This window comes from Phodopus roborovskii, unplaced genomic scaffold (genome assembly GCF_943737965.1).
Source record: "Phodopus roborovskii unplaced genomic scaffold, PHOROB, whole genome shotgun sequence".
Classification (NCBI taxonomy): domain Eukaryota; kingdom Metazoa; phylum Chordata; class Mammalia; order Rodentia; family Cricetidae; genus Phodopus; species Phodopus roborovskii.
In genome coordinates, this window is record NW_026126517.1 from 24,118,704 (window position 1) to 24,140,969 (window position 22,266).

Sequence of the window (22,266 nt, forward strand, 5' to 3'; positions counted from 1 at the left end):
ACATGTTTTCTGCGAGGGAAAGACGTCTGTACCTTTCACTCTGCTGGTAGCAAAGCTCGGACTCTGTCACTGTTTATAGGACATACAGTCTTGAGTACCATGGTCATAACCCAGCTGTGTCTATTCTGGGCCACAGCGAATAGTGTGCCCAGCTTCTGTTCTTTGCAGTGTGAGGTCTCCCACCTAGAACCAAGAAGATGGTACTTCAAGCCAGGAAGGGCAAGTGTAGGTTGCTGTGGAAAGGCTGACTAGTGCTTATTTTGGTCCCCCCCTTCCCCGTTCTGTGGCATCCTTTGGTGCCAGGCTCACCAGGGACCCGAGGAAGCTGGGAGGAGCTGTAGGCACTGAGGAAGTGTGACCCCTTCTTCACATCACAGACCAGCCCTTAGTTACTGGAAAGAACCAATGCAAATGGACCCGAAGCACAATACCAAGAATACACTGCCATGCTTCCTAGGGGCTTGCTGTAAGTTAAAGCTGGGCTCCTCCTGGGGGCTGACATTTTCCCTGGTTCAAACAACATCTGTGCCTCACCGAGCTTGGCAAAAGGTGAATAAGTCAGTCACTGCCATTGTAGATTCAAGTGAGACAGAAGAGAGAGCCACCCCGCACCTCTTCTGCCTGCACAGGAGAGGGCAGACCCACACATGCACCCACACATGTACATATATGTGCCCCATCACATATCATGTAACATGTCCAACTGGAGGTGCCTCTCACACACACACCTGTAATGGTAACAAGGCACACTCCTACTGATGTGCTGTGTTGTGCATATGCTCTTTTATGAACCCTCTCTATCTCTCTCTCTCTCTCTCTTTCTCTCTCTCTCTCTCTCTCTCTCTCTCTCTCTCTCTCACACACACACACACACACACACACACTTGTATTTACCATGGAGGGCATGTAGGTTCCTGTGACTTGTACACCCTCATCTTTCCCTTGCTCAGGTCACAGTCCCTTCCCTGCCATCTGCTTTCAACCCTCTGACTGGGCAGAAGCAGCCACCGCTGCTGAGAATTCAAAATAAATGCGTTCTTAGAAGGGCCATCTTCCCCTCCAGGCTCCAGGCCAAATCTCCAAATGAAATCAGGCTGGGGAGAAATGAACAAGCGAGATGCAGAAAACAATGTGAAGAAGAAACTCTGAAGATACGAATAATAATAGAAAAAAAGGTGAGAGTTATTTTTCAGCTCACTGGCTTTCTGAAAAGTAATATAAAGTTGGCCAGCGTCTTCTTGGAACCGACCTTTCTGAGCTGAGACCCAGGCCACACACACATCTCTTTCCTCTCTTTCTATTACCAGAAATTTGTATGGTTTCATCTCCTCTGATTTTCTTTCATTTGTGTGCTTGTGCAAACCCCTGTGTCAGGGGCTTGTTCCTAACCTGGCAGGCCCACCAGGCTGCCAGAACTCCTCCCTGGGCCTCCTGCAGGGCTGAGAATTGAGATCCTCCCAGGGCCCACAGGCTTCCTGCTCCAACTCCCCCACCCACCTGGCCTCCCAGCTGTCTTTGTTCCCAAGAGGACTCTCTTGTTCTTTCTTGTACACTGTCCTCTCTGTGGGCTGAGGGGACAGGTCCTGGAGAGCAGCCGAGACCAGAGTCTGCTGTGCCCTGTAGCAGAATATATATTCACAAGGAAAGAGCCTGTCTTCTTTGGGGTTCCTGCTCCATATTTTCCAGGATAAAGATTCTGGAAGAGGCTGGGAACATTGTTAAGAGTAATGCATTGCCTATCCACTGTGGTTTGAGAGAGTCCTCCTGAGGGAATGAGATGTGGAAATCTTGCCTAGAGGTATTTCTGCTGTTCTCCCCTGTCACCTCCTACCCAAAGGACCCACACACTTACACATGCACATAGGCACAAAGACACGTGTGAGGTCTTCAAGCATATCCACATACATATACCCACACACTCCTCAAACACTCAGACTCACCTATGTGTGTATGTACTTTAAATGCATCCACATAAACACAAACATGTACTTTTTAATGTACATAGATGCATCTGCTTTAACCACATCCTCAAAGATACACACACATGCACATTTCACAAACATACAAATATGTGTCTATATCTATAAAGATACCAAACCATGTGTGTTCGTGCACAAACACACACACACTGAGATACATGCATGTGTGTGAACTGATACATCTTAATCACATGCACATGTATATACACACATACACATCTTACAAACACATGCAAATATATGTATGTACATCTCTACAGAGACACAAACATATACATACAGATACCCACCTCTTAGAGACATGCACATGTATTGACACATCTTAAGCACGCCCTCATTGTCATTCATATGTACCCGGGTACACATGCATGTTCTTCTGTAAGGGTGTCTCTCAAGGCAATGCTGACACTGTTTTGGTATCTGTGTCTCCCCTACACCTGAGGATGTGGGGTTATTTGGGGGTCTGAATTCTTATTGACTTTTGCAATAAATGCATCAGCATGGGTTTCACAACCTCCCCTGACTCCCTCCATTATCCTTTTCTGAAAAGGTGAGTGAAGGCTGGTGACCTACTCCAAACTGAGTGTGGTCCTTTTGCAGGACCAGTTTGGTGCCCTCTCTGGGTCCACCCCAAGAGTTAAGAAAGTCTGTATGTGTGGATATCGAGTCAGAGAATGGAAGCAAGTGGTTGCAGGAAAGGTGACTGAATTTTACTTATTTATTTATAGCCAAAGGAAAGTAGGAAGAAATAGCCAATTATTGTGGCCTCCTTCTATGCATTCTACCATTTTCATTCAAAAATTTGAAGGTGTAGGGGTGCTCAGGATGTGACTCAAGGGGTAGATTGCACAAGACAGTACTGACTATTGACATTAGTGAGTTAGTTCTTGGTGGCTTGTATGAATGGGCTCTCCTTCTTTAATCCATTTATATTATTACACTCACCATTCAGTACAAATGATATAGGTATGAGCTGCCAACCTTATAGGCGAGGATTCTGGGCTTCCAATAAGAAGAACAATTTAAATATATCTGTAGGCCAATGCTGTGAACAACCCTAGATCTCAATGGGGCAGCACAGTTTCTCTAGCCTTCCCCTCTTCAGCAGGAGTTGGGAGGATGCTAGGATGCTCTCTGCCTGAACAACAGTCTGGGATCCATGCTGCTTCTGTCTTGTGTCTGCTCTGCCCATCGGGTTCTTGGGGCATCTCAATTAAGAAGGTGGGTAGAAAACAGTAAGCAAGGATCCTACGTGGTATGCTTTTCTGGGCAAGACCTGGAGATGGCACATATCATCTATGTTCACTCTCCACAGCTAGGAATATAGTCAGGTGACTGGCTTTAGGTGATGACCAAGGAGGCTGAAAGATAGTCTAGTTCGAAGTGTAGGAAGGAGAGAAGAATGTTCTACATGGTGAGCTCTACACAGCATCACACAGCTAGAATCCATTTCTTTACCTTCCAGGCTCTGTGGTCTCCCATTCTACAGTTTACATTGAAGTATTAGACTTTGCCAACAAAGGTTGGCCCTTGATTTTTGTTCTAGCTCTAGAAGTCTTTGTGTGTATAAGATTGACAATTGGGACCATTGTGCTTAATGATTAATTTGGCTTCTGGTGCTCTGTTATGTACACTCCATGAAGTAGGTAGGTCTATCTCCTGACTAAGGACATTACACCTCAGAGATACTAGGCAGCTCGCCCAAGTTTGAGAGATAATGAGGCTGTGGGAGCAGTGTGCTTTAGTCTCAATCTTTCTCCTTTCTGCTGTATTACTAAGGCTCTTACTCGCCATAGGATGGGTTTCAACAGGATGGGATAGCCTGATAAAACTTAAGTAAATTGCTAAAGCTATTGAGAGTGAGTGTGTTCCATGCAGCAGTCTCTTGGCTCTGGGAGACACCTGAAAAACTATAGCCATCGTAGCCCATCTGGGTTGGTAACCATAAACATGGGAACACTGGAAATTGATTTCTGGTTGTAGAATCTTGGACAAATCCACCCTGGGTTAGGAGTTGGGAGGCATTCATGTTGAGAACCATCTGTAGTTGCAGTAACTTGGAGCATCTCACCTGAAGTCCCTGGAACTTGGTTCCTCTACCTTTGCCCTGAAATTTGAAGACCGTAGCCCCTATTCTCATTCTGTGTCTTAACCAACCTCCTAATTGGTCTCTCAACACCACAAAGTGTCTCTTCTCTCACCCTTCTTGTATGTTCGTGACAGATTAACCTTCCTTCTCAGTGACACACACACACACACACACACACACACACACACACACACACACACACACAATTGCCTCCCATTCTGCTCTGCTGCTCAACAAACTATATCCATACCCTGCTCCAAAAGCCCAAGCTCATTAACAGAGCCCCCAACTTTCTTTGAGCCAAGTGCTTATATTTCCTGTACAGAAAAATCACCCTTGATTCCTCCAAAACACACCAAATACTCCCATGGTGATGCCTTTTGCATCCTTGTATCCCCATGACCAGGTGGCCTCCTTGCCTACTCATAAGTGCCACCTCTATGCTCAATTTCAATCTTCTATCACCACCTTTGGGTGTCCATATAGCCACTCTCGCTGTGTGATCATCCTTGACTAGCTCTTATCGCCTCATTAGATGGCAAACTCCATGAGGGGAAGATATGAGTCTCATGTAATTTACATCCTTAGATAAGTGGACAGACACATAAATGATCACAGACTCTGTGACATGCAAATGAAAGATTTGGTTTTGAGGGCAAATGATGTTTAACTAGACATAAGGGGGCAGCCCTGGCATACAACTCGTAAATTCCTTGTGTCTGTCTGTAGAGCTGGCTATCTGTATGTGTGGATAGAGATCAGATTTTCAGGCACTCTTGGTTGTATTTTCATTGCCTACTGAGGGGACAAACCCAGGTGTCCCATAGGCTAACCTGTCAGTAGAAGCAAGTGGGCAGGTACCTTTAGGGAACTCCTCAAATTAAGCTTTCTTGGCTTTTTGCCCACACTCCACCTTTTTATACCAGGCTGAAGCCAGTGGAGAAAGTAATAGATTGGGACTGGGATGCTCAGGTTAAGTGGGCCGCTTTGCGGAGCTCATCCATAACCCTGCTGGAGCCCAGAGAACAATACGTTAATTAGAGCCGACGGCACGGCTCCCATCAGCCATCCATCCTGACTGTGTCTGCAGGGCCTTCCCCATGGACACGACAGCCCACTCCCTACTCTGAAAGAGATTTATTCATTATCAATGTGTGTCTATGAGAGGGACCTAGTGGGGAGGGGAGGGGGAGGGAGGGAGATGCCAAGAGGGACAGGATGTGAAAGAGGCTGATCCCAATCTGCTAGCAGCTGATGAATGGGTGTGTTTGGGGGCTGGAGATGGGGTGTTCCCAATTAGGCAGATAAAACAAGGCCACCTGGTTAGTCAGGTGAGCCAAGAGAAATTAGAAGAAATGCTGTAAATATGTCCAACAAGAAGGAGTCTTGGCCAGGTTTGAATGCACACAAGTGATAGGAGAAAGAAGGTAAAGAAGAGAAAATCTGTTTTCCCCAGAGTTGTGTGCCCACTGGATACTACTTCCAAAGCACCCAAAGAATCCTGCTGAATGGAGAAGTGACACTCAACAGAAATCAGAGGAATCAAGGTCAAACATCAGGGTAACTCATTACCAAGGAACAAAGAGAAATAGCACCCAGAAAGACCAAGCATGGTTTCTAGGATTTTATTTTATATTACATTATATTTTTAGCCCAGGAGTTCTTTGGAAGAAAGGGAGGTGTGTTTCCTTGTTTCCGGGTCTTGTTAATTGTGAATTGCAAAGAATTTTAGAGATGATGGAACTAGCTCTCTTAAAGGTACTGTAGGAGCTTGTGGGATGAGAAGTGTACAGACCAGAGATGGCCAGTGGCTGGCTGGGCTGTGACCCATTTGTCCAAGATCTAACAGGAATGGAGAGGAATGTCACAGGGGACGAGGTCACTCCGTCTTACAGTGGCTTTACAAAAGATGAGTAAAGTACCATAATAGCCCTAAGACCACTTCTGCAACCCAATAATTCCCCCAAACCCTACAACTAGTTTTTTCCAGAGTAGCACTGCTCAGATTGTGATGTCATAGGGGAGGTCCACCAGGAAGGCCAGCTCCTGCTGGTTCTTGTTCTCATCAGTCAAATAATTAATAGAAGGACACAGAAGACAAGCTAAAGCTTTATTGAGACGATGTTGCAGTGTTGGAGAAGAGGAAAGTGTCCATGCTGGGGAGCAGCAATGGTGACCTCAGTGAGAATCACACTGAGGGATGGTTGGGGTGTTGTTTTCTATGAGCTCAGAGACATTGAGGAGAGGGGAGTGGGCCATTGGGGATGACTTCCTAGTTATACCTTTATTGTAATTAAATTGTATACCATGTTTACACTGTGCCTTGGGTATTTGTATAATCAATATGAAGCTGAAGAACATGTAGTAGGGCTAATTTTCCCTTGACATTGTCCTTCCTGGTGGACCATCACCAGTATAAAGTCACCTATGAATCCTTTTGTAGGGCTTTAGGACACTGCACATGCCCCGGGTGCTCTTTAGTTAGGAATAATTTGAAAGTTCCCTGAAAGTATCCAGGCGGGCTGGATCCATCTTCCTTTTGGATAAGAGAAATAACTGGTTTGTCTCTTATACAAGATCAGGAGGTGAGAGTATAATGAAGGAGTTGGCCACTGTATCTGGACCCTGCCCTCTGGCAAGCAGCTCTTTCTTGATGATGGGCCCATCAATCAGGAGCCCTGTTACACATACAGGAGTTCAGGCTGCACACATTGGCCACTAAACATGGGTCTGCATTTCTGCCAGATCCTAATGTGGCTTATGTGAAACCTAAAGCTTGGATGCTTGTCTGTTTCATGGCATATCTTACACTTTGGGGTGGCAGGATACTTTGAGGAGAGAGCCAATGTGGGGTTCCCTCATTGACTGAGCTTTAGTTCACTGTTTTTCACATGATGGGAATGAACTAGAGCAGATAATTTTTGTTGTTATTTTGAGAGGATTGAGAAAGGTCTTACTATGTAGTCTTGGTTGGCCTGAAACTTGCTATGGAAATCAAGCTGCCCTCAAACTTGCAGTAATTCTCCTGCCTCTGCCTATAAAGTAATGGAAAAAAGTATGCCACAGTATGACAAGCTCAGACCAATATATCTTTCTGTCTCTGTGTCTGTCTGTTTTGCTCTTACCCCATGCCACGTGTGTGTGTGTGTGTGTGTGTGTGTGTGTGTGTGTGTGTGTGTGTGTGTAAGCCAGAAGTCAACAAGAGTTTTTCTTTGCTGCCCTCTGCCTTATTTTCTTGAGACAGGGTCTCTCACTCAACTTGTAGCTCACCAAGTTGGCTATACTATCTGGCCCATGAGCGAATGACCTCCAGGGACCCTCCTGTCTCTATCTCACCAGGAATTGTGGTAATATATTTTTTATTAGCTAATAAAGTTTGCCTGGAGATCAGAATGCATAGCTAGCCATAGTCATAGAAGCTGGGCAGTGGTGGCACATACCTTTAAACCCATAACCCAGGAACAGAGGCAGATGGACCTCTGTGAGTTCAAGGTCACCCTGGGCTACATGAGAGTGAATCAGTCTAAAAGAGAAGCAGAGCTCATGCCTTTAATCGCAGCACTAGAGAGAATATAAGGAGCTCATTGCAGCCTCAGAAGCAGTCTAGTCTGGAGATGAAATCTGAGGTTTGGTGGTTCACCCCTTTGGTCTGAGCATTGGTAGAGATAAGAACTCTCTGGTGGCTTGGCTATTTTGCTTCTCTGATCTTCATCTTGAACCCCAATATGTGTCTCTGGGTTTTTTTTTTTTATTCATGCTACAATTGGGATTATAGATGCTCACACCACATGGGTGCTGATGATTCACATTCAAGACTTTGCACTTAGCTGGTAATCACTTTATTTACTGAGTCATCTCACCAGGCCTATGTCAGTGAAACTTCAGTCAACTTTAGCAGTCAATAGTACCTGGAATGAAGGACAGTTGTCTGTGTAGGACCCATGATTGCACATTTAGCAGGGTTTGCTGGTCTGGGCAATCCTAGCTGGAGTAATGCTGATCAGATGATTTCTGAGGTTTCCTTAGATTTATACATTCTAGGGACTATTCTGCCTAGGCCCAGTAAAGAATTAACTGCTATGGTGATATTTTATATGTGATCTAACAAATAAAGCTTGCCTGAAGATCAGAGTGCTGTGCTAAGCCACTAGTTACCCTAGGTCAGACAGCATACATATTTAATCCCAGCACTTGGGAGGCAGAGGCAGATGAATCTCTGTGAGTTTGAGGCCTGGGCTACGAGAGATTGATCCAGTCTAAAAGAGAGACAGAACCAGGAGGTGGTGTCTCACACCTTTAATCCCAGTACCTGGGAGTCACATGCCTTTAATCCCAGCACTAGTGACATGAAGACAGGAAGGGATATGGCTGGGTGGAGAGAAGAATATAAGGTGGGAGGAGACAGGAGCTCATTGCACTTAGTCTGAGGATTTGTAGGGACAGGATCACTCCTTTGGTCTGAGAATTGAGTAGAGGTAAGACCAAGTGGCTGGTTGCTCTGATTTTCTGATCTTTTAGTATTTACTCCTATATCTGACTCTGGGGTTTTTATTATTAAGACCAATTAGAATTCAAGCTACAAGCTGCCCCTCTGGTAGGAAGACTTTCATTTTCATTATATGTGTCTCTTCCAAGTGGACAGACTTATCCCATGCTGTATCTGACTTCTCCTAGTCCAAACAGTTAATGCCACTTTCCCAGCAGACCCTGAATGGATGAGCTAAACCCTACAAAATGCACAGAATGCAATTCAGGCAAAGTATTATCAACAAGATTTAAGAAGAAGCCCACAGAACACAGCAATAAAACCTGGAAATAACTATCCATTTCCTACCCACAAAATGTCTCATTTCCGAGTCCATAAATGCTCCCCCCTCTGGATCCCAGACCCATCTGTTTTGTAAGCTTGTATAATTATTAGCATCATAAAGTCAGTTTCTATACCTAATGCAATTATCAGGAGCCAAAATAATATCAGGTAAAGGCAGGGGGAGAGAGGAGGAGGCTTGCTCACTGCAAACTCAGACTATTTCTTAAAAGAGAGAGAAGTCACATGAGATGATAAGAATTCTTTATGGTGAGATTATGCTTCCTGTGGAGGCTTTGCGGACTGCTTCGCAAATAAGGCTGAGCTGGCTCATCTCAATGTAAAGGGCAGCTCCTTAGCATGTGTCTTGGGTTCAGAGCTGTTGGGGATCAGAAATTGGGGTCTGTGCTTCCTCTGTGACCAACCTGTAGCCTCTCTGGGGTCTGTGAGAGCATGCCCTTCCTTCCAGAGGCACTGCCAAAGCTAGTTCATTCTTTCCCATCCTTTCCCTCAGCCTCTGGAGAGTTAGCAAGTTTACAAAGCTTGGTTGAGAATCTAGTCTGTGGTGAGTTCCTGATTCAGAAAGAACTCGGGCCTCCTGTCTTGGTGTCTGGTCCCAGTGGCAAGACTAGTTAGCTACCCACGGAATGAGTGAGCAAGTGAGTCAATGGATGAAGTGATGGATGAGTGGAGAAGGTACAGATGGCGACGGCAATTGCTATTACAGGAGAAGGGGAACATATGCCGGTTCCTCCGCCTATGTCTTATTGTGCTGGTGGGAGGTAGCATACGGCTCATCAAGGCATGGAGAGGCTGGCTTTTATTTACTTCAGCATCCTGACCACTAGATCTGTTCAAATGGAATGGCCATCTTTGCACAGTGGTGAGTTCTGTTACTGCTGATTTTCAAGGCTGAATCTGGGCAGCACTTCTCCAGGCATCTCACCCAGGAGTTGGAGGTTAGGTTGGAGGGGCAATGAGTAGAATATTTACCAAACACCTGTTAAGTGTCTGGCTCATCTAACCTCACTGCATTTACTCCACAAATTGGAGGTAGACACTCTGTCCTCTATTTTTTAACATTAAAGAGAGCAAGCTCAAAGATTCACAGAACTAGTCCAATACACCAGCAAGTGATATGCAGAGCTAAGATCCAAAGGAGGATCTTCTTTCTCCAAGGTTCAGCACCTTCCACAAATGAATTGAAAGACTATCCCAAGCCTTAGAATCATCAGTGCACTTGCTGGAGCAGATCTCAGTGTGCCTGGCTACTGAAAACACAGGCTGCTGCCACTTCTGGCCAAGATGTTGGCCTGCCTTCTGGTTCTATTGCTGAGGATTCAAAGCTGTCTTAAGAGGGCCTGGAGTCGGGGTGTGACAGCTCTCCATGCCTGTTGTCTTTTGGTTCAAATGGTTTTGTCAAGCTGCCCTAGCATCTTCTCATCTGCTCGTCTGCCAGAATCCAAAGTCAATCTGGTGGTGTAGGATTTCACTCTGTGGTCCTGAAATCTGTGGATAATCTGGGCTCCCTCTCACTCGTACCCATCTGCTGCTGAGGAGCAGGCTCTTGTCTCCCTATCCCACTCCATGCACATTAAGGGATGAAAGGGTATGTGTCAGCAGGGTAGGGTAGACCACCAGGGATTCAGGCTGTTGCACTGTGGTAGTTTGTAGCAATGGTGAACCTCACAGGCACTAGGAATGCTGTCTGGCAGAGATGGGAAAGTTGGAATGATGGTCTTTCTGAAGTGTCTCTGCTGCTTTTGGGGACAGCTCCATGTATGCGTGTTTTCCTGCAGTCTCTGTCACTTGTTCCCATGCTAGCATCTTCTCATTGTCCACCGGGTCTCTTCATGCCTACAAGACCCATCTCTAGTCACTCTTGCAACTACATGCCAGGGACTCTTCCCTTCCTCCTACATTAGGGGAGTAGGTGAAGAGGAATGGAGGAGGGCTGGGAACCACTGGCTGTGGGCACCAAAATGCCACCTTTATTTCTTAAGGATTCCCCATTTTTTCCCTCCAGTACCCTGCAGTCTGGCTTGATATGGTGCTAGAACGGGCCCTGCCAGATCAGGGCACCAGCCAAGCCTCCGGGAGGACTTCTGCTTCTACCGATAAGTGCCCTATCTTTTTCCTCCCCTCCGGCAGGGTGGAGATGCCTCCCTTCAGAGCCAGGGAATTAAAACAGGGAGCTGGGCTTTGGCAACTGGCCTTCTCTCTGGCACTAGGCCTGCACTGTCTCCATGGGTTGCTCTCTCAGACTCACTGTTGCCTGATTAAAAAATGATTCCTTCTTGCGAGACAAAATAGGGTCTTGTCTAGAGTCCACCCCAAAATGAGATAGAGACTTGGCATTCCTGGCCCTCAGAACCCAATCCACAGGGACGAAGGGCCATGGCAGGGGGTGGGGTTCCCCTTCAGGTGAGGGGAAGGGCTGCATGAAAAGCCAATCTGTCCAGGCTGCCTTATATCCATTCCAGCCTTACCTGTTTGAAGAACCACAGACTGCTTGTCTTAAACCATGAAAACACAAGCCAGGCATGGTGGCACGTGACAATAATCCTAGTACTTTGAAGTTGACATGAATTTGAAGTTAGCTTTGATTATACAGTATGTTCCAGACTAGCCTGAGCTTCAGTAGTATCTCAAGCAAAACAAAGCAACAAAGCAAACCCAAAGCAGTCACTTGAGAGCTCTAAGGGCAGAAGTCTGTAACCTGAGGGCGTGGTTCCTGCCTAGGGAGGAAGGGGTAGCAGGGGATGGGGTGAGGTGGTGGTGAGATCTGGTCTGGGTCTCTTTGTTGGGCTTGTAGATAGATGGCTACCTTCTCTGTTTTTCCACTCACTGCCCTCAGATTTACCCTCAGATGCCTTTGCTCCCGTGATCAGTTGTCAGACTCATGCCACCACTGCCCAGCCCCTCAGCCCGAAGTTGACAGAGGACAAAGATGCAGAGTGGCATGGGTGCCGTTTCAGGAATCCTTGGAAATATGAGTACAGAGACAGCCTGAGTGGGAGATGAAGATTTTGGCCTGGAGTCTGTTCAGGGATCAGGGGAGAGACTGAGGCAAAAGCAAGAGGAGGCAGGGGTGAGAATTAACCCAACTCTCCTTCACTCTAAGCTCGGCATCACTGCTGTGGTGGCAAACTCTCTTCACATTTTTCTGTCCTAATAGGATTATCCCCCAAACATCGCAAGCAAGAGAAATGCTGTTTCCTTTTTAATCTTTATTTAGAGCACACAAAGACAGGAACTTTCCTTCCTGGGTTAAGGAGCCCTCACGTCTTCTTTGTCCCCATTATTTCCCTGTAGAAATGTTCTGTGTTCCTACCACCATCCAGAGGTCTCCACACCATACCGTGACTCAGAGCCATGGAAGTGGGGGCGGGGGTCCTGGTGTACAGATACCTGTTCTTTCATCCTTTCCACATTTGCCTTCCTGTCTCTGGTACTGTCTCAGGGTTCCCCCAGCTTCCTCCCAGTCTCCCGTTCCCTGGCTATCCTCACCTATCTTTGGGCATCGTTGTGCAAGGGTTAGGAATCAGAAGAGCTCACTTGACATGAGCTAAGTGGTAGAAATGGCCAAAAGAGAAGCTATGGACCAAGCCTGTGCCATGTGACTTCTGCTCTGGCTGCATGGCTCTGCAGATGCTTAGGCAGAAAGGCCACGTTAGGCCTCGCCGTCTCTAAAGTAGAGAGAGGCTGAGAATGGAATGGTCTTTGCAAAACATGGAGCTCATCCGCCTACTAGATGTCCCAGTACTAGTCAGAAGCCTGCTTTCACAGTTCAGGAGCAGGACAACTCTGTCCCTGTCTCTGTTAGGCTTTACAGCTGAGTATGCTGGGGTATCTCTGAGTAGGGGGTGGGTCTTCCTGCATTAGCCAGGGCTCTCCAGAGAATCAGAATCAACAGAGTATGAAACATGTATTTTATATATTATATACATATATGTATATGTTGCTTGTATAATAATGTAAGGAACTGGCTGCAATGACTCCGAAGGCCAAAAAGCCTACATTGAAGACCCTGGATAACTGAGGGTGTGAGTTCCATTCCAAAGACTGGAGAGCCAGGACAAGCTGATGTTGTGGTTCTCAGCTATTAAGAAACAAACAAAACAAAAAGCCTGATGAAGTGTCAGGCAGGGAGATACTCTGTTCCTTGGGTGACAGTTTAGCTTTTCTGCTGAGTTTGCTTTGCTCACCTTTGCCCTGACTGGACAAGGCCCCTCCTACACTGGGAAAGTGATCTACTTTACTCCAGCCACCAGTTCAAACACTGTTATCCTGAAACACACTGACACCTCTTAGAATAATCTTTGACCAAATAATGTTTGACCAAATATATGGCACTCCATGGCCCACTCACGTGCATAGTTAAGACAACCCGCATACTTCCCTCCTGTCATTTTGCACGTAACACCTTATTTGGTGTTCCAGGAGTAGGCTCAGTTCTTTTATGAACCCAGAGTGTTCAGTTCAGCCATTTATTCCTCAAAAGGGACCACAGCATCCAACTGGCAGACATTTTTCTTACTGGCTGCCTTCTCCTGTAAAACAGCTGTCAACTCCTCTTGCCTCAGCTGGCCATATGGGATGCCTGCCTGCGCATCTCTCCATGCCATGTGTGTGGCCTGCCTGGACATGTCTGAGCTGCTCTGGCCAGATGTCTTAGAGTCAATACCTGGTTCTCAGGACAGTGGTACTCCTTTCTCTGTCCCATTCTTGTTAAATCCCAGAGAAGTTTCAGTAGAGTCTAATCGGAACCTGGGACTGACCTGTGGGAAATCTCCTTGATGTCTCTTTCTGCTCTGGTAGCATCTTCAGAGAGGGAGGTGAAGTGTGTTCCCACTTAGATGCCTCAGGCTCTGTGTGTATCCTTTTCAGCCATGATAACTCCAGCATAGTTCACCAATGCTAGCTCTGTATAATCATAAAGATGCTGACATATAAGCAGAACCTCCACCAGAAACTAGTCAGGTAATTCTCAGCTACTACTGGAGCAAGGACTGGGAGCCAGCTTGGGCGTACCTCAGGTGTGGGGGTGGAGAGGCTATGGTTCAGGTGAAAGTAATTCCAACATTAACAATGTCACCCCTCTCAGTGTACCAGGAGCTCAGCTGGTGGTCATCCCAAGAAGTCACTATGGGTTGGATGCTACTGTGACATCTTCAGGAAACAGTTAATGAGGTGGCTCCTAAATGGCACTTTTGCCAGTGCTGGAATCTTTGGGGCGACAAAGCTTCCAGTGGGCAGGAGAATCCCTAGAATGGGTGGCTGTAAAGTTCCTTTATATTTGCACCCGGAGAAATGAGAGGCTCAGAGACCCTGAGTACCTCACAGTGCCCAACTCCTTCCCCAGTGGCCTTGCTCGGGGAGGAGGTGGGGGCACAGCTTTTGCAAAGGGCACCGCAGACCGGCAGAAGTGAGGCGGCTTCCTGTTTGTCTGGGCCCTTGCCAGTGTGTTCCGTGGAGACTCGGAAGGGGAGAGCAAACAAGGGGATTTTCAGATGGTCTTTGCGGGCCTTCTACTTTGTTTTCCCTTGGAGGGAGAGGCAGCCACAATTCTAAATCTTGGCCTGGAGGAGCTGGGCAAGAGAAATTGGAGGGGAGGATGGCTTATGTGAGACGAGGAGACTGAAGCCCGGCTAAGCTGGTCTGGGGAGCGGCTGATGTGAGCCCTGCTCAGATCAGCTTCAGAGTCTCTGAAGGGAATGCAGTTGACCTTTCTGGAGGCTGCTGCTTCTCTTACAATGGATATTTCAAAGGAACTGTCATCAGTTTGGAGATCTGGGAGAGGGTCACCTGATACTGGGCCCTTACTACCCTCTGAGGGCCACACATTTCACCGCGTGCAGACCCTCTGGAAAGTCTGCCTCCTGGTGGGCAAAGGGAATATCCACCCAACATTCCAGAGGCTCCAGAGACCCTGACACCGTGGCACCTGTCACCTGGTCCCATCTGGGCGATGCGTTCAGAGCAGCCTTCACGCTCTTGCTGGGATGTGGCTGGCTGCTCAGTATTAGTCATCCGCTTCCTCAGCTGGACAGTAAGCTGCTGCCAGCAGGGACCAGATCATCTCCATCTTTTATATCCCACGTTCTCTCTCCCAGCAGGGTGAGCATATGGTGAGCCTTAATCACCACATCATGGAAATAGGGAAGGAAGGAAAACGGAGAGAATAAGGAGATTTGCCCTCACTTCTTTCTCTGCTAGACAATGGGTACCCCCCCCCCGGGGGGTAGGCCAACCAGTGGGTGCTGGGGGGGGATGGGTAGCTCCGAGTAGCTCCTTGGATAGTGTGTGCAAGCATAATGACAGGTCTCACTGGCCAAGCAGTCTAGTTGAAACAGAAGCTCCAAATTCAGAGAGACCCTGTCTCAAAAAGTAAGATGGGGAGTGATTGTGAAAGACATTCAACATCAACCTCTCTCTCTCTCTCTCTCTCTCTCTCTCTCTCTCTCACACACACACACACACACACACACACACATACAAACACACAAGTTGTTCTTGACAGAGGTGAGTACACCTTGGCATGGAAAACAGTTCTGGACCTTGCTTTCTGTGCCTAGAGGCTTACTCCAGGATTTTGGTGTTTTGTTTTGTTTTGAGACAGGGTTTCTTTGTGTAGTTTTGGAACCTGTCCTGGAACTCAATCTGTAGACCAGGCTGGCCTCAAAGTAAAAGAGATCTGCCTGTCTCTGCCTCCAAAGTGCTGACATTAAAGACATGCACCACCACTACCTGGCTGCTCCAGTGGAGTTAATTATCTGAGCTTAGGGATGCTTGGCAAGTCTTAGATTTAGTTATGGAGATTCCAACAATAGCCATGTCACTATGGTGACTACTATCCACCGAGAAGTTTCTTTCTCTGCAGTCTCAGTGTGCAGCTTCTACAATAGGCATTGATGGATGAGGAAGCTGAAGTTTAGAAAGGTTAAATGATGTAAACACTTGGGTTTGAATCCATATCCCTATTGGTCCTCAAGCTCAGATACTTCTTTTCTGTTAAAAAAATCAAAAAACAAACAAACAAAACACAAAACACTTGAACTGTCTGTTGTTGTTAAAGACAGACAGGTTAGGGCCATGGGGCAAGGGAATGTGGGAGGGATACGGAGTGAGAATGTTCTGGTGGAGGTGTTGGACTCCAAAGGAACCCCGAATCCTGTGATTTAATGATTCCCCCATGTAATATGGCAACACATACCAAAATCTCACTTGTTTCCCAGGGTGCTTGTGGAGCTTTATCGTTGTCTTGGGTCATTTGTAGTGAGATTTTGGTCTCTTAGCCAGGAACTGTTTCTTTTTCCAGGAACCTGGAACTGCATAATCATAAGGGCTTCCAGGGGTTCCCTGGGAGATTGTGGGAGAAGTCTAGAAACCGGGCAGAGCAAGGGAAGATTGGGCTTTGAGACATTGATCATTCTGCAAACTTATTGAGCAGTTCACATGTTCTAGTAGCTGTGCTGAATCCCACTGGGTTGAAGAAATAGGGGTTCCTGATCCCAAGAGCTGGTAGAATGGGGGAGGGAGGTAAGATTCCCAACAGATAGGTGTTCCTCATGCAGAATGATGGGCAGAGGAGGAGGGCATGGCTGGAGATGGTTGGGCAGAGGCACACACTTGGATTCCTCACTGGCATCCTCTACCTAGGCACCCCCCTCAGGCCTAGCTCTGAGTTTAAGTCAAATAGCTTTGGTCCCCAGTTGCCTCCTGCCTGCCACGTTCCAACTCAATCATTCTTTGAAATTTGGAACTGGAGCTAAAACGCCTTTGCCCTGTAACGGGATTTGTACAGTCTCCACAGCAGCGCCTGCGTCGCTCATCACCTGCTGTTGTAATCTGCACCACTAAGCCTGAAGCTAGAGGCAGAAAAGCTTAACTCGTTCTTCCTAGCATGGGAACCATATTTCAGGAGGCAAGCTGATACACACCCCGTCTCTACATACAGAGGCTCTCAGAGAAAATACCCATGGCAGAGAGGGCAATGCCTTCTTCCTTCCCAGAGGAGATCTAAAGATCAAGTTCCTCTTACACAGACTGCAGGAATTGTGGTGTCTGAGTCTGAGGGTTAAACTACTCTGGGCACCTTCTCAAGAGTGTGGGTGGCAGAGACAAGATGGCTAATTTTCCTGGCGATGGTGATACCTGGGCTGGGTGGACCTCCATATCTGCACTGGAAGAGTTGACTTGGTCTAAATAATTTTATAAGTGGGTTTTGAGCGAGAGTGTGTATGTGTGTGTGGTGGATGCTGGTTAAACAGCTGGCATGTTTTCTAAAACCTAAACAACTGCTCCTGTTTTATTGTCTTCTAGCTTTACCTTAACTCTTTGTGTTTAGGAAGACTAAAATAGAGCCCAGGGTGAACAGAAGTTACAGAATGCTTGCTGGAGCTGGGCTCTGTTTGAGGTACTGTTCTTAAATGCACAAGAGTGGGGGTGGGGTCCAAACACATGTGCACTACCTGGAAAAGCAATCTAGAAAACATTAGAGGTGGCGGGGGGGGGGGGCAGGCACGTGTGCACCCATGCACCCATTCAGTGCTTCATTCATAATATATTTACTAAGCCTAATGTGTCATAGAGGCTCTTCATAGATGCTGATAAACACCAGAGCTGTCCTAGTTCAAGTGGAATGTGCTGGAAGGACTGGTTAGTGACTGGAATTTGGCTTGGCCAAACCAATGTGTTTCTGAGAGGCTGATTGTCCAGAAGCATGGTAGGTTGTGAGGAAATAGGCTCTTTATGTCTGTTGGAGTAGAGGCTTTGTAGGCAGATCTCTGATATGCAGAAGAGAGGGTAGCATGTTCTATAAATGCCCATTTTCCCCTCCCCACTTACCAGTGCATGCTAGTATACTTAACTACCAGCACCTGTTGCTTCCCACTTGAGAACTTTCTCTGTTCACTTCCTGATGACAAGCTGGAAGTCTCAAGCTATTGATGGTACCTAGGAGTAGCCTTCACAGTTGTCTGAAAGGAGCCAGTATGCAAATGTCTGGGTCCCTTCCTCTTTGCACTGGTCCCTCTGAAGTGACTGCTTTCCAAAGTTCCAGCAGCACGAGGCTCTGTTCCCTACTGTGGAACCTTCCACAGTGACCAGCTTCCTTGTCTGCCTTCCTCCCTGCCTTTCTTCCTCACCTACCCCATATGTCTTGGTTTTACTTTGCACTTGGCCCCTGGCCTCAGTATCTCCCTTGTTGAATAACCTGAAGGAAGACAAGTGTATCTTGCTGGATGTGGAAGCTGAGACTTCTGAGGATCTCCTCCTTCCATTTCCACCAAACTCTGCTTGGATTAAGGAGTGTCACACTGGGCCTGGAACTTCCCTCCTCTGCTGGGGAACAGGGTGTGGAACATTTATCACTCACCTGACATAAGATGCTCAGCTTGCCTTCCTGCTGGGTCAGGAAGTCCCCTGAAAGCATTTGGTGGCAACTACTTTCATGATGAATGCCCTATCTTCCATTCCATTAGAGCTCAGGCTTGGGGCACCAGGATGCCTCAAAGACACTTGGGATATGGCTCTCCTTGATTTTTTGACCTCTCAGTCTGTGCTAGCTCTGGGTAGGGCTGAACCCCCACATCTACCATTCCCAAGGATGTCTGTTTCACACAGTTGATGAGCCAAGGGTTGGGCATGCCTAGTCTAAAGGTCTTTTCTGTGTCACTTGGTTAGAAGATATAGAACTGAACAAGCAACTAGGCCAGGCTAATTGCCTGCTACTCTAGAAGACTAGGTCATTGACTAGAGCAATGTATACCATGCATCCACAGACAGGGTGTAATGAAACTTCACTTTTTTTTATGGAGGTGGGAGAGGATGATGGAGAGCACTTTTTCAATAGGTGTGGTGGACACTGCTGTGGCCAGAGTTCCTCATCAGTGAAGAACTTGCTGCCATAGATGCTGGGGAAGTAGTCTGCATTTGGAAATTTTAGGGGACAATTCAGTGGCAGAGAGCCTCTTACCCAAGGTTGAGTGATACCCTTTTGGGATTGCTCACGCTCAATAACAGATTGACACATGAGCAGGAAGATATACCATCTGGCTGGATTAGGGCTGGCTCTAAAAGTCATTTCACAAGGGGCTGGAGAGATGGCTCAGTGGTTAACAGCACTGGCCGCTCTTGCAGTGAATCCAGCTTTATCTCTTGGTAAAATTCAGTTCAGAGGTTGCTCTCAGAGATCCTACCCTGGGACAATGGGACATTGTCCTTGCTGACTCTACTGACCTTCAAATCAATTTGCTCAACCTAAAATGGTCTATTTCTAAATTGTACCCTCCAAAAAGCCCTTAGTACTTAGAGAGTAAAATGGGTTAGGCTCAGCTCTTTTTCCACCTGTCTCAATAAGGTGTGTGTGTGTGTGTGTGTGTGTGTGTGTGTGTGTGTGTGTGTGTGTGTGTGTGTGTGTGTTTTGCAGGGGATAGAGGTACAGACCCTGGAGGTCACATTACACCCTCGGGTGCACTGATACCCATTCCTATGTCACAGCACAGCCACCCCATGTAGTCAGCAGTCCTGAAGAAGATGTGAAAGTTACAGGCCCCCAAGCAGCAGTGTCTCTCTGTTCCAGGCTCATTCCTACAGCTGGGACTACAACGGGAGCTTGCTTTATTAGATCCCATTATAAATGGATGATTTGCCATCTCTGAAGATAAATGGGAAGCTTAATGCAGAGGTACCCTGTCTGGGGGAAACTGGAGAGTTATGGATGTTAGCTTTGCAGCTTTGTGAAAGCACTTTCTTAGGGAAACTGAAATGACCAAGATGAGATTGAATTAGTATGTACTGGTATGAGCTTTTTCTCCCCCTATCCATCTTGATTTTTTTTTTTAAGGGAAAAGATTTGCCTCCTGTGTGAGCAGTTTCATAAAATCCAAAGCTGAATTTGGGGTTGGTAATTAGCAAGGTTGCCTCCTGGTGCTAAGGAGGCAGCCGCCCAGCTGAAGTCATCCATGGAGGTGGTTAAGGAAGCGCCCTCTGCTGGCTTCCCTCCCGGTGTGTCTGCTTGCTCCCACTCCTGCCAGGTACTTCCTTTCCTGTCTTTACAGGGTGATTAGCACCACCTTCCATTCCAGCTTCAGGCTCCTGGATTCTGCTTCCAATTCTGTGGGTGGCTCTCCTGTGAGCTGTCTTTATTACCCTGGCCCATTCTGAATTTCAGACTCAGGTCCCAGCTAAGAGGTAAGCTTCTTGCTTCTTGCCAGTAGGCAACTCCATCCACTCAAGACTAAACACTAGAGGTGTAAAGATGAGGGTGCAGAGAGTCCTGACCTTCAAGAGAGGAAATGCAGATGTTGATAATGCCCAAACCAGTGTTCCATGATGGAGCTATCAGAGATGACAGAGATGTGCCATGTTTGTGGTATATATTGAGAGTAAGAAGGGGCAGGTGTCTGGATCTTCAGTCAATTGTCTTAGGATCCTGAGCAAATAGCTTCTGAGATTTCAGCCTCAGTGTTATATTCTGTAGAATTACAATGTGCTTCTAGAATCTCTCTAGAACCAAAAGATCCCCTGGCCTAGTCCTCTTCCTCCTGAGATAGAGGGAGGAAGAAAGGCTGTGACATGTCCAGTCTCATGACAAGGGAGATATAGAATTGGGACTCTTAACACTTACATCCTGGCTTTTTGACTCCAACAGACTGTTACAGGGTGTGAGGTAAGGAACAAGCATTAGAGAGGACAGAAGACCTCAGGATTAGCTAGGACTTGGAGGCTTCTGTTGAAACCTCCTCTTTAAGCCTCCACAGACTCTGAACCAAGTTTGATGTCTCATGTGTATTTGATGCTTGCAGGGTGAGTGTGAAGGGGGAACTTATTAGTGATATTACTCAATTACCTAGGGCTAGGACAAACACCCATGGCTAGTGTCTGTTCCAAGTATCGTCATCACCTAACAATTCTAGAAACGAGGCATAGAAAGAGATGGAATAGTGTGTCCCTGAGTTTACCTGGGACCCCAGATAGTGGGCGCACTGAGAATTCCTGTCTCTTGGAGACTTCACTGGGCATAGGAGTTATCTTCTTAGGTGGTCCCTATTAAACTGTGAATAGGGGAATCCATCATGGCTTCTGGATTAAGAGATGCAGAATAAAAAGGGATAATGGACTTGGCCTCTCCTCTGATCCAAAAAGATTTAAGAGCACAGATAGCATCTCAAGAAAGCCTTCCCTGCACATCTGGGAGCTGGGAGGGTTGGAAATAGTTAGTAAGAGGTGAATTCATTTGAAATGTAAAGCACAGACTATATAGTTTTTGTTATATAATGCTAAGCGCTGGGCCTACCCAGGTCCCAGAGAACTCTTCGGGGTGCTGAGCTTTGCAAATGGAAGGATCTTGATCATCTTGCTCCCTAACCTGCTCCATACTAAGGCATGGGGTGAGTCCTCTAGTGAGTACCCATCATGACCCTGGGCAGAGCCCAGGACCCACCTGGAGAAAACTCCAGGCTTTCTCCATTTCAGGTTTTTCTGGTAATGTTCCTCATGTTGGTGAGAGCTTTCTGGCCTTTTATGGAGCTATATAAAAACATTACAATACCAGTGTATTTAAACTTGTCTATGCTTTCTTACTTTGGAATGGGAGGGTGGTTGAGAATTTTTTACTCACCTAAGATGTTCATCTTCTTTTAAAATTTATAAATTTAAATTTATTTTTTATTATTATGCATGTGTGTTTGTATGATGTGAGTGTGAGGGCACAACTTGTGTGTGTATGCCACAACTTGTATATGAAGGTCATGGCAATTCTGTAAAGTTTGTCCTCTTCTTCCACCTTTCTGTGACTTCTGGGGCCTGAACTCAGGCCATCAGGCTGGTGTGGCAAGTACTTTTGCTTGCTGAGACATCTCACTGGACCGAGTGTGTGTCTTTAAGTTCTCCTACTGGCGGTGCTGCACTCAAGGAACAGTCAGGGTAAGTTCAGTCCTTTTGCTCACCATTTGACTGAGACAAGACCAAGAGATCCCAAGTCCAGTAGGGACTCACTCAATGTCACACAGCTGTGGAGAGGCCAAGAGATCTCAAGTCCAATAGGACTCACTCAATGTCACACAACTGAGCAGAGAACAAGAGATCCCAAGTCCACTAGGGACTCACACAAGGCTATATAACTAGTGAGCAACAAGGTTGAATTGAGATCCAGCTGTCTAATCATTCACTCATTTGCTCAGGCTTTTTTTTTTTAAGCAAATTCTTTGTGGGCACCCAGGAACCATGATAACCAAGGGAACAAGAAGACCTACTTGCCTTGGAGTGGGAAAGATTAAGCATACAATGCTACCTTTTTCCTATATGCCATGAAGGAAATGGCAGGGAAGTCAGGAAAAAAGCTCCTTTGGAGAAGCCATGTGTAAATTTTGGGTCACAGGATATCC

The 22,266-nt window shown here is 46.7% G+C and overlaps 1 protein-coding gene across 1 annotated transcript in view; it reads right to left on the reverse strand.

Moving 5' to 3' along the window:
- Tagln (transgelin) overlaps positions 1-17,037 on the reverse strand; it is a 911,813-nt gene extending 894,776 nt beyond the window's left edge. The window contains exon 1 of the mRNA XM_051197337.1: positions 17,033-17,037. The gene's annotated coding sequence lies outside the window, so the exon portion shown is untranslated. The remainder of the gene's footprint in view (positions 1-17,032) is intronic.
- Between the last annotated feature and the right edge of the window lie 5,229 nt (positions 17,038-22,266).